Source organism: Nycticebus coucang, chromosome 10 (assembly GCF_027406575.1).
Source record: "Nycticebus coucang isolate mNycCou1 chromosome 10, mNycCou1.pri, whole genome shotgun sequence".
NCBI classification, from domain to species: Eukaryota; Metazoa; Chordata; class Mammalia; order Primates; family Lorisidae; genus Nycticebus; species Nycticebus coucang.
The window spans coordinates 127,663,586-127,676,505 of NC_069789.1; the positions used below are offsets into that span (position 1 = coordinate 127,663,586).

General features: G+C 38.5%; 1 pseudogene; it reads left to right on the forward strand.

Moving 5' to 3' along the window:
- Positions 1 to 12,043: 12,043 nt before the first annotated feature.
- Positions 12,044 to 12,541, forward strand: LOC128596621 (iron-sulfur cluster assembly 1 homolog, mitochondrial-like; annotated as a pseudogene).
- The last annotated feature ends 379 nt before the right edge of the window (positions 12,542 to 12,920 follow it).

Consider the following 12,920-nt stretch of genomic DNA (forward strand, 5'->3'; position numbering starts at 1 on the left):
CCTTGAAGAAATTGGGTTGGGCGAGTTTTTTATGGGAAGGACCCCCCGGGCAATTGAAGCTGCTTTAAAAATACACTACTGGGACTTGATCAAACTAAAAAGCTTCTGCACAGCCAAGAACACAGTAAGTAAAGCAAGCAAACAGCCCTCAGAATGGGAGAAGATATTTGCAGGTTACGTCTCCGACAAAGGTTTAATAACCAGAATCCACAGAGAACTCAAACGCATTAGCAAGAAAAGAACAATGGATCCCATCGCAGGCTGGGCAAGGGACTTGAAAAGAAACTTCTCTGAAGAAGACAGGCGCATGGCCTTCAGACATATGAAAAAATGCTCATCATCTTTAATCATCAGGGAAATGCAAATCAAAACTACTTTGAGATATCATCTAACTCCAGTGAGACTAGCCTATATCACAAAATCTCAAGACCAGAGATGTTGGCATGGATGTGGAGAAAAGGGAACACTTTTGCACTGCTGGTGGGAATGCAAATTAATATATTCCTTTTGGAAAGAGATATGGAGAACACTTAGAGATCTAAAAATAGATCTGCCATTCAATCCTGTAATCCCTCTACTGGGCATATACACGGAAGACCAAAAATCACACCATAACAAAGATATTTGTATCAGAATATTTATTGCAGCCCTATTCATAATTGCTAAGTCATGGAAAAAGCCCAAGTGCCCATCGATCCACGAATGGATTAATAAATTGTGGTATATGTACACCATGGAATATTATGCAGCCTTAAAAAAAGATGGAGACTTTACCTCTTTCATGTTTACATGGATGGAGCTGGAACATATTCTTCTTAGTAAAGTGTCTCAAGAATTGAAGAAAAAGTACCCAATGTACTCACCCTTATTATGAAACTAATGTAGGACCTTCACATGAAAGCTATAACCCAGTTACAACCTAAGAATAGGGAGAAGGGAGAAAGGGAGGGGAGGGAGGTGGAGGAAGGGGGATTAATGGGATTACACCTGCGGTGCATCTTACAAGGGTATATGTGAATCCTAGTAAATGTGGAATGTAAAGGTCTTAGCAAAATAACTAAGAAAATGCTACAAAAGCTATGTTAACTAGTGTGATGAAAATGTGTCAAATGGTCTATGAACCAAGTGTATGGTGCCCCATGATCATACTAATGTACACAGCTATGATTTAATAAAAATAAATAAATAAATTTAAGTTTGGAAGAGTGTAGGCAAAGCCCTTAGGTACGCACATATGAGGGGAGAAAGTATAATTAGAGATATTCGGGCTACTTATCACCTGGTAACTTTGGCATTGGAACCCTTACAATCTAGTTCTGATGCAGAATGTCTTGAAAATTTCCCTCCCCCACCTCTGAAAGAGGGACAGACTCTAGAAGAGCCTGTGTATGATGAACCAGAAAATCCAGAAGTTAAGAAAGAGTTAGAGAAAGATCTAACTGAAAGTGACTCAGATCGTACTATAAGCAATTTTTCTGATAGCGAGGACATGACTAAAATTGACAAAAAGTTAACCCAATGTTGGTAGGCCATTGAGAAACATTATTCAAAATGCCCCAAAGGTATTTTCCGACCTTACAAGAAAAACCTTTAACACCCACTGCTCCTACAGGTTGCTATCCAGTGTGGCCAAATCCTCTGGATTCTCAATTCATTACTAAACTCCGTTTTCCTGCTGATCTGGCAACTTTTAATGTCGTCCACAATGCTGAGTCTTCCTCAGCACTGCCCCAAGTTTCCAATGCTCAGTCCACCAGTGCTTTTACTTTCCCACTACTTAGGGAAGCGCTTGAGGATGGGCAGGTACAAACTAGTCATATTCCTATTCAACTAAAAGTGTTAACTGTATTAAAAGATGCTGTTCATACTTACGGCCCTACTTCCCATATGTTATGGTTATTTTAAGATCCTATTGTTCAAACTGTTTACTTATTCCTGTAGATTGGGATACTTTAGCACAAACTACTTTGAGCCCAGGACAATACATTCAATTTAACTCCTGGTGGATCAAAAAAACAAGTTTGTCATAAAAGACTTGAAAATGCTCGTACTTTTAAGTTCGATCAGTTAACAGGAACTGAAGCCTTTGGTGGTATAAATGCTCAAAAACAGTATTCTAATGAATTACTGGCTCAAATTCGAGATAATTGCCTTACTGCATGGCACCATCTCGATGAAAAAAGGGGCAGATTAGATAATTTTTCACAAAAATATTTCAAGGAGACAATGAACCATACACTGAATTTATTGCTCATTTACAATCAGGAATTGAGAGATCAGTGCCTGGAGAAGATGCCAAAAAAATGTTGCTCCTACAACTGGCTTTTGAAAATGCTAACACTGATTGCAAAAAAGCCATGGCCGGATTCAAAAATCAGGATAATGTCACCATTGATCAATATATTCACATTTTGAATAATGTCACGAGGTAGGATCAGGCACTTTCCAAGCTAATCTCTTAGCCTCAGCTTTGCAACCAGTACTAAGAGATCTAAATGTTACAACTGTGGAACATTTGGCCACATTCAGAAAGAATGTAGGAAAGGTAAAAGTGAAACTAAAACCGAGATCAAGTCGCCAAGCATTTGTCGCCAGTGTGGTAAAGGCAGACATTGGACAAATGAGTGTTGCTCAATTAGGGACAAAGATGGCAATATTTTGTCTTCTACCCAGAATCAGGGAAACTCCAATGCAGAGATAGCTTGAGGCCTCCAAACCAACAAGTCAAGCTTTCTTCTTCAGCAGTTTCCAGTGAGTGACGGCCAGGCTCCCACTCAAATGATTCAGAACTAGGTTCTGTTAACAAAGTCTATGTCCAGGATTTATTTCATGCCACTCAAGGAATTGTAGCCTTGGATCTCCCTATATTAACAGATGTTAACTTTAATAGTGTGGAATCTCCTAAAAAATTACCCACTGGATTTTATGGTCCCATACCTTCGGGGACTGTGGGATGTATACTAGGAAGAAGCAGTTTTACTATGGAAGGACTTTGTGTACACCCAGGAATAATTGATGAATTTTATAAGGAAGAAATTTTAATAATGGCTTCAGCCACAAAAAATATCAAGTTGTCTGAAGGACATCATGTAGCTCAAATATTAATTTTACCATATCATAAAGGCAAAACAGCTCCTGTTAACAGGGAAGGTGGTTGTGAAAGTAGAGGAAAACATATCTTTTGGCATACTTTCCTAAATGATGCTCGCTCTCAATGTAAGGTGACATTTGAACATAATATTCAAATTGAGGGAATAGTGGACACAGGAACAGATGTCTCTATTATTGCTTCTCACTTGTGGCCTGAATGTTGGTCAAAAGCTCAAGTAAAAGCTACTTTTGTCGGGCTTGGAACAATGACTAATATTGAACAAAGTATTTCTGATTTACATTGTCATGGACCTGAAGGACAAGCACCTCGTATTGGCCCTTATGTTTGCACCCATAGCTATCACCTTGTGGGGTCGAGATCTATTACTACAATGGAAAGCTATGCTCACCATCCCCACAATTTCAAAGGTTGCTAAAAATATAATGTTTAATATGGGCTATGATCCAACTCAGCCTAGCTCTTCTAGAGAGCCTGAAATAACTCAAATTGGCCATGATAAAAAAAGACCTGGGGCTTCCTTCTTTATCAGAGGATTTCTCTTAGGGGCCTCTGCCAAGCTCTTCGCCCTTTCCTTGCAGTGGAAAACAGATAAACCAGTTTGGGTGGAGCAGTGGCCTCTTCCTTTGGTAAAATTAGAAGCGCTACATCAATTAATTGATGAACATATTGACATATTGAACCCACGACCAGTTTGTGGAATTCCCCAATATTTGTAATAAAAATAAATCAGGCAAATGGAGAATGTTTACAAATTTAAGAAAAAGTAATGCAGTCATTCAACCAATGGGACGTTAAAACCTGGAATTCCTAATCCAACCTTAATACCAAAAGATGATTCTATAATTGTTATTGACTTAAAAGATTGCTTTTTAAATATTCATTTGCAACCATACGATGTGGAAAGTTTTGCTTTTACCATTCCTGCTTTAAACAATGAAAAGCCCACTTGGAGGTTCCACTAGAAGTTATTGCCTCATTGTATGCTTAACAGCACCACCATGTGTCAACTATTTGTACATCAACCTTTATTTTTTGTTTGTTTGCTTTTGCAATGTTTGACTGGGTTTGGGTCTGAACCCACCACCTCTGGCATATGGGGCTGGCGCCCTACTCCTTTGAGCCACAGGGGCCGCCCTGTACATCAACCTTTAAAAAGATCATAGGAAATCTTTTCCAGAGGCCATGTGTTTACATAATATGGATGATATATTGTTGGCTCATTCATTCCCCAATAATTTACAAGAATTATACTAATTAGCATGTTCCAAATTTAAAGAATATGGTCTTCAATTGGCAGAAGATAAAGTTCAAACTCAGGAACCTTGGGAATATTTAGGATATTTCATTACTGTTCAAAATATTGTTCCTCAACATGTGCAGATTAGAAGAGATTCTCTTTGAACTCTAAATGACTTTCAAAAATTATTAGGAGATATTAATTGGGTACAGCCAACTTTAGGAATCCCCACTTATTCTCTTATTAATTTATTTTCCATTTTGGAAGGGAATCTTGATCTTCACAGCCCAAGACAGCTTACTCCTGAGACTGAAAAAGAATTACAGTGTGTTGAGGAACAAATTCAGGATGCTCTATTAAACCAAATCTCTCAAATCAATAATTTATATCTCTGTTTTTCCATCAATGCACTCTCCTATAGGACTGATTGTGCAAAAAACAGCCTTTGTTGAATGGTGCTTTTTACTTAATAAAGCATCCAATACGATGGAAACCTATATACAAACAATGGCCTTTATAATATTAAAAAAAGACAGTTGTTTAGACAATTAATAGGAAGAGATTCTGAAAAAAAATGTTGTTCCTCTAACTAATAATCAAATTTCTGATTAACTTATGTTGAATACTGAATGGCAAATTGCATTATCAGATTATATTGGAATAACAGACAATCATTTTTCTCCAGATAAAATAATTCAGTTTCTTAAAAACACTTCTTGAATTTTGCCTTAAATAGTAAAATTAGAATCCATCTCATATGCAGAAACGTTCTACAATGGATGCAAATAAAATGGGAATATTGGGATATTTAGGTCCTCATACTCATAAAATACAACAATCCACTTATTCACCTGTACAAAAAGTAGAGCTATTTGCTATTATACTACTTCTAACAGATTTTCCTGATCATCCCCAAAACATTATTTCTGATTCACAGTATTCTACTCATATTGTAAAAACTATTGAAATTGTTACATTGCCATTAATTAAAAAGAACTTACTTTATTGTTTTCATGCCTTCAGCAGTTAATTAGAAACAGATGTTGTCCTATATATATTACTCATGTTAGAGCTCACTTCAATTTACTAGGACACATTTCATTGGGTAATCAAACAATTGATCAGTTAGTAGGTTCAGTTTTATCTGCTCAACATGTGCATACATTACATCATACTAATGCTCAAGCTTTAAAAAGAAGACATGACATTTCTTGGCATATTGCAAGAGCTATAATATACTCTTGCCCTGCTTCTCAGCCTTTAACGGCTCCACATTTACCTTTCAGAGTCAATCTTAGAGGATTATTATCTAATCAATTATGGCAGATGGATGTTACTCAGTTTCAAGAATTTGGAAAATTAAAATATATCCATCATTCTGTAGATACTATTCTCATTTTTCTTGGGCTTCAGCAATGACATCTGAGAAGGATGATGCTGTAATTTCTCATTTATTAGAAGCCTTTTCAGTCATGGGAAAACCTTTGACTATAAAAACAGATAATGGTTCTACTTACATTTCTAGCAAATTTCAAGCTTTTTAAAAATTACTTAATGTAAAGCATATTACTGGAATTCCTGGTAATAGTACAGGACAGGCCATTATCAAAACACAAAATCAAACATTAAAAGAAATGTTGTTAAAACAAAACAAAGGGGGAGGACAGTATAATATCACCCCAAGAAATAGATTATCTTCAGCTCTTTTTTACTTTACATTTTTTGAATATGAATGACAAAAATGATACTCCAGCTCATAAGCAGCAGATAAAAATTACTTCTTCATTAAATCAACCCATTTATTATAAGGATACTCTAACAAACTCATGGACCCCAGCACATGTTATATGTTGGGGAAGAGGCTATGCTTATATTTCTATAGGAAATAATAAACTTTGGGTTCCAGATAAAAACATAAAACTCTCACGTGGCTCCCCGGACACACACCCAGAACTCAGAGAAACAAATGATATCCCACTTGAACGGCATAAAAATGGCAGCAACACAGAAGGAGAGACAATCACTGCTGCCTAGGACAAAGGAAGCAATTCCATATGCCTTGACATCAGGTAAAGAAATTGTGCCATCAATGGGAGTAACTGGTGAATTACATGCACCAGCAGATGAATACCTACAATCTATTTCTGGCAATGATGGCCCTTTTGACTGTCCAGACTCAAAGACATAAATATGAATATTGGACTTGTATTCCAAACCCTCCTTTACTTTGAGGTGTTAGGAGGTTGGAACCTACTGTTCCTATTTATGTTAATGATTCTTCTTGGCTTCCCGGTCGTTATGACACCAGAGGGCCGTTCCTGGCTAATGAAGAAGGCATAGTAATTTCCCATTATACTACTGGGGTGACTGGTCCTCACATATTTTTTGGAGACTACTCCCATTGCCTTAATATGTCTATTCAAATGTGGGCTAGTGTGGATAAACATAAGCCTGAAAACAAAGAACAAATATCTGAAATGTTTATGTTAGGTGCTTTCTCTCGAGACAAGGCCTGTATTGATAAGATTTCTTCCAATTCTGAATTACCACCTTGTAAAATGCATATGTTTTCAGAAATTCATGAATGGGTACATTGGACCTAATGTGAAGAAGATTTTGCACATAGGCATATTAATACCACGGGTGCAGAACTCATGGATTGGGGACCTATGGCTTACTTAAGATGAGATATAGAATCAGCTCTGTCTTTAAAACTTTTATATAATGAGAGTAAAGTGTCAGCTTCAGCTTCTGAATGTATTTAATGGATGAACAGAGGGTCCTCCCCCAGCCCCGTTACCTGGAATTGCCACATATCCTAAACCAATGCATTTGTGGAAACTTGCTGTAGCTTTACAATCTCTTAAGGCTTGGACTGGAGGATTATTTTTCCATAACAACCTCCAAGAATATGAAATGAAGTTTGTGGTAAATGACAGCAAATACGTTCAAGCCTTTTTACAACTTCCTTTTGTGTAGCTAAAAGGAAATGTTACTTGAAATAAAGTAACAGGAGAATTATTATGTTCTACTTACCAATTGTTTACTTGTGTTAACAATTCTTTGAGTTTTAATCCATCTAAGGAACAATTGTACTTGCTGAGACCTCACACCACAGTTTGGCTGTTAAGCAACTTAAACAGACCTTGGCAGGAGTCCCTAGCATTGTCCATTCTGCAACTTGTAGCTGATAAGATCCTGAAAAGAATCAGATGTTTCATCATTCTGCTCATTGCTGATGTCTAGGGCATTATCACTGTTACTGCTGCTGCTCCTATGACTGGTATTGCATTAACTGAAAATATTAAGACTCAAAACATTGTGGCCATTTGGCATAAGAACTCTGAACAATTATGGACTGCCCAAAAACAGATTGATACTGAAACATATAATGAATTATCAGATTTAGAACAAGGTGTTGTTATGTTAGGTGATGAATTGGTCACTTAAAAGAAACAGATAAAATTGAAATGTGATTGGAATATGTCATCTTTTTGTTTTACCCTTGTTATGTACAATGAAACTAAGTTCCCTTAGGGAAAAAGTGAATAAACATTTGTTAAACCATGAAAATTTAACAGCTGGGTGGCACCTGTGGCTCAGTGAGTAGGGCGCCGGCCCCATATGCCGAGGGTGGCGGGTTCGGACCCAGCCCCGGCCAAACTGCAACAGAAAAATAGCCGGGCGTTGTGGCGGGCGCCTGTAGTCCCAGCTGCTCAGGAGGCTGAGGCAAGAGAATCACGTAAGCCCAAGAGTTAGAGGTTGCTGTGAGCCATGTGACGCCATGGCACTCTACCCGAGGGCGGTACAGTGAGACTGTCTCTACAAAAAAAAAAAGAAAGAAAGAAAATTTAACCGCTGATATTGTTAATTTACAACATGTAGTGTATTCCACTTTTCAGCATAAATTATAAAAAGTAGATGGGGGTGCGATTTTAAAAGGAAATGCTGATGAAATAGAACACTTAAATCCAGTGTCAAAATGAATGGTCTACTTGGAAGTTCCGTAGGATCATTTGCATTGTTATTATTTCTGTGTTTGATTTTATATATTGTGTGTAAGAGAATTAATCAAGCTAAGCAAGAAAATGAAAAACTGCTGTATTTTTCGCATTACTGATGAGTGATAGAAATGCTCAAAAGCACAATAAAAAAGAAAGGGGGTAAATATAGATGGAAAGCCCATAAATAAGCCTTTAAATGGTTCCATTTTGTGAAGGCAAGTTTGAAGTCTTTTGTGAGTTAGAAAGGAAAAAACCTGAATAGAACTCCATATGTGGCTAAAGGCCTAGTCATGTAGAAGTGACAAAGGGCCTGGCTTCATTGGGGCAGGCCTCCAGGCAGGTACCTATGTATCTCAGAAATTTCCAGACTACTCCCTAAAGAGAAATGACTGCCTCCAGATGGTCTGTTATAGGTCAAGCATTCAAACAGCTAATTCCCAAAGAACCTTGTTTTCTGGTTTTGTTTTTGATTACTTAGCATAAGAATAGCTTTAGAAAATGGAGTGATTATCGGTTAATCCATAGACCCATTGGCGCCAGGCAGTGAGAGGCCTCGGACTGAGGTTTAAGTCATATGTTCATTGATTAGTATTGTCTATGATAAGCTTTGGTGGAAGAAATAAAATTGCTGCATGCCATGAGAGAGCTACAGCCTTCCTTGTTCGCCATACAATTTCACTGGAGGTCTTAATCTCTGCAGCACCACACCACGCAACTTTCACACAACAAGACTCTGTCTCAAAATAAAAAAAAAAACTTTTTTTTTTGTAATATCTGGCACTAACTGTCCAGAGCAAGTTGGTAACTCTGGGTTGGGGCTAGATTATGTTCTCCACAAGACTTCCTTCCTTCCAGATGCAGTCACAAGTGGAGGCCCAGCCCACTCATACTTCTGACCAACTAGATACAAATTTCTGGCCTTTCATGACTCCCTGATGTTTGATGGTTCACCAGATTCACTCACAAACTCGAATAAAGAGCTATACTTACAATTACAGTTTTATTATAAAGGATACAATTACGTCTAGGAGAGAGATAAGAGCATTCACATCCCCTACCTGAAAAATCCACCATATCACCCTTCCAGCAGATCAATTTGTTCAACCACCAAAAAGCTCTACTAAGCCTTAGTGTCCACAGTTTTTATTGGGGTTTCATTATGTACATATGATGCATTCAATCACTGCCCACATGGATAAACTACATCTTCAGCCTTTCTTCTCTCCATATTCCTATCCTCAATCTACCTAGAGGCCCACTGTGAGTCAACTCATTAACATAACAAGACACTTCTATCATGCAAAAAAAAATTCCCAGAGCTGTTTATGCTTGGTGCCAGGACAAACCACAGATTTTCTTTAATGAGTAATTATGAAAAATTCTACTACGGTACTGCTCTGTGTCTCTGTGAAACAGAGACAGTTGATCGATAACATATATTGGACAAAAGAGAAGAGAGGCACTTCTATCATGCAAAAAAATTCCCAGAGCTGTTTATGCTTGGTGCCAGGACAAACCACAGATTTTCTTTAATGAGTAATTATGAAAAATTCTACTACTGTACTGCTCTGTACCTCTGCGAAACAGAACAGTTGATGGATAACATATATTGGAAAAAAGAGAAGAGATTAAGTAATAATGCTTCATTCCTGAATTTGAATTGGAAGTATGAGTATAAACTCATTATGTACTTCATTCGTTAAAATAGGTGACATAGATGAATAGCTCTATAATACAGAGTAGATATAATACAGTTTAAATGAAAGAAAAGTTTTGTGACCACCCTGGGCAAAATAGCAAGACCCCATCACTAAAAAAAAAAAAAACTAAGAAATCAGGCAGCACATGTGGCTCAGTGAATAGGGCACCAGCCCCATATATGGAGGGTGGTGGGTTCAAACCTGGCCCTGGCCAATCTGCAACAAAAACTAGCTGGGCATTGTGACGTAGTAGTCCCATCTACTCTGGATGCTGAGGCAAGAAAATAACCTAAGCCCAAGAGTGGGAGGTTGCTGTGAGCTGTGATGCCATGGCACTCTACCAAGGACAGCATGTGAGAGACTGTCTCAAAAAAAACAAAGAGAGAAATTTTACAAAGCTCCCTCAGGTCACTTGAATATATCAAAGGCACCACAAGCACAATGTGCCTATTAAACAGCTCATGATTTTCCTACCTATTTATGCTCCCTACTTTTAGTGAAAGACTGACAGTCAAGAGGTTGACAAGGTTAGAAATGACTTAGGCAATTCCTCAACGTCGGTGTCCATCATTCCCAACATCCAGCCATTCTCAAGTCCAGCTCTGTGTATATGGTGCAATTCTCCTGAATCCATCACTTCCAAAACTTTCTTCAGCTGTATGACCAATGCATTAGTCAAAACTATTACCTCTCTCTAGTATAATCCCAACAGACTCCTCACTAGTTCCCAAACATCTCAGTACCTCTGGTAAGTTCTGTCTTTTGTACTGGGTCCCAATACCTAAAATTTCATCAGATCACACTTTCAAACTTATATAACAAGTCAGAAAACAAGTTTCCAAACAATTCAAAATGTAATAATAGGCTTGGCACCCAAAGATCAGTGGTTAGGGCTTGAATCACATACCCGAGGGTTGGTGGGTTCAAGCCCAGCCCAGGCCAGCTAAACAACAATGACAACTGCAACAACAACAAGAACAAAAATGGCCGGGCATTGTGGCAGGTGCCTGTAGTCCCAATTAGTTGGGAGGCTAAGGCAAGAAAATCACTGAAGCCCAAGAGTTTGAGGTTGCTGTGAGTTGTCACACCATGACATGCTACCAAGGGCGACATAGTGACATTGTCTAAAAAAAAAAAAAAAGACGAAGAATGTGTTTCAACTCCATCCAGGTAAACACCAAAGATGTAAAGTCTTCAACATTTCTTTTCTTTTTGTGGGGGGAGCGTGGGGGCTCAGCGACTCTCTTACCTCAGCCTCCTAAGTAGCTGGACTACAGACACCCACCACAATGCCTGGTTATGTTTTTGTTGCAGTTGTCATTGTTGTTTAACTGGCCCAGGCTTGGTTCATTTCGCCTAGGGTGGGTTCTAATCCACCAGCCTCAGTGTATGTGTGTGGAGTCATAACCTCTGTGCAATGGGTGCCGAGCCGAAGATATGAATTAAATAGAGTATATTAATCACTAGCGTGGCTTTATACAAGTCCATTAAACTTTTCTTTTGATATTTGCTTTTTAATATGTCATTATATTACAGATTAATCTCACACAGTTAAATGGGTTTATTTTATTTATTTATTTTTTCGTTGAGCCAGAGTCTCAGTTTGTCACCCTCAGTAGAGCTGTGGTGTCATAGCTCACAGCAACCTCAATCTTCTGGGCTTAAGTGATTGTCTTGCCTCAGCCACTCTAGTAGCTGGGGCTGCAAGTGCCTGCCACAAGGCTCGGCTATTTTTGTTGTTGTTGTTATTTTTGTTTTGTTTAGCAGGCCAGGGAGAGATTCAAACCCAGCAGCTCTAGAGCATGTGGCTGGCACCCTAACCGCTGAGGGACAGATACCCCCTAACCAAGTTAAATGGATTTTAAAATAAGAAAATTTCCTTTGCATTTGCAGTGAGGTCCAAAAATATCTGTTGGAATTATAGTTTTGCTTTGGAAATAAATGATGCAAATTCGTGTGGAGATTTAGATCTCATTTCTTGTTTTAACTTTTGGCAATACAGAAAATGTATTAAAGAGAATTTGCCAGCCGTGTTCAAGGAGAGAGATTGAGGTTGTCAAGCTCTGGCCCGAGGCACCAGGGTGCGGGGATGGCAAAGATGTCAGCTTCCTTAGTCCAGGCCACTGTCCCAGCTGTGAGCAAGTGGAAGCTGCAGCCCATCCAGGCCGCCCTCACCCTGACACCTTCAGCAGTGAACAAGATAAAACAACTTCTTAAAGATAAGATGGAACACGTAGGTGTGAAAGTCGATGTCCAAACCAGAGGGTGTAATGGCCCTTCTTACACTCTAGAATATACAAAAACAAAAGGAGATTCTGGTGAAGAAGTTGTTCATGACAAAGTGAGAGTATTCATTGAAAAGAAAGCACAGCTAACACTTCTAGGAACAGAAATGGACTATGTGGAAGGCAAATTATCCAGTGAGTTTGTGTTTAATAACCCAAACATAAAAGGAACTCATGGCTGTGGGAAAAGCTTTAATATCTGAAACCTTAGGACTCCTTTGGCTACGAGCTCCAGCAACACTCATGGATGCCTTGGGGCTTACCAAAGAAATCATGTGACTGTCACCTGCTTCATGCGTGAGTGCCTTGTAAAGAAAATAAAGTGATGCATTTTGGAAATGAAGCTAGTGTGTTAGATTCAGGAAGAAGTAATATTTGGATTCTCTGTAAGTGACAAAAGATGAAATGCCATCACTCTTTTAGGATTATTTTTCTTTTGTGGTAAAGTAAGAAGTCCTGCCCTGCACTTACTCCCTCTTGTACCCCTTCTTTTAGAGTCAGTTTTATTGGATTTGCCTTCCTGGGCACCCGCCAGTCTGTTTATGAAATAGACTGAATGGCTTGAATGTGCATCTCCCCTGT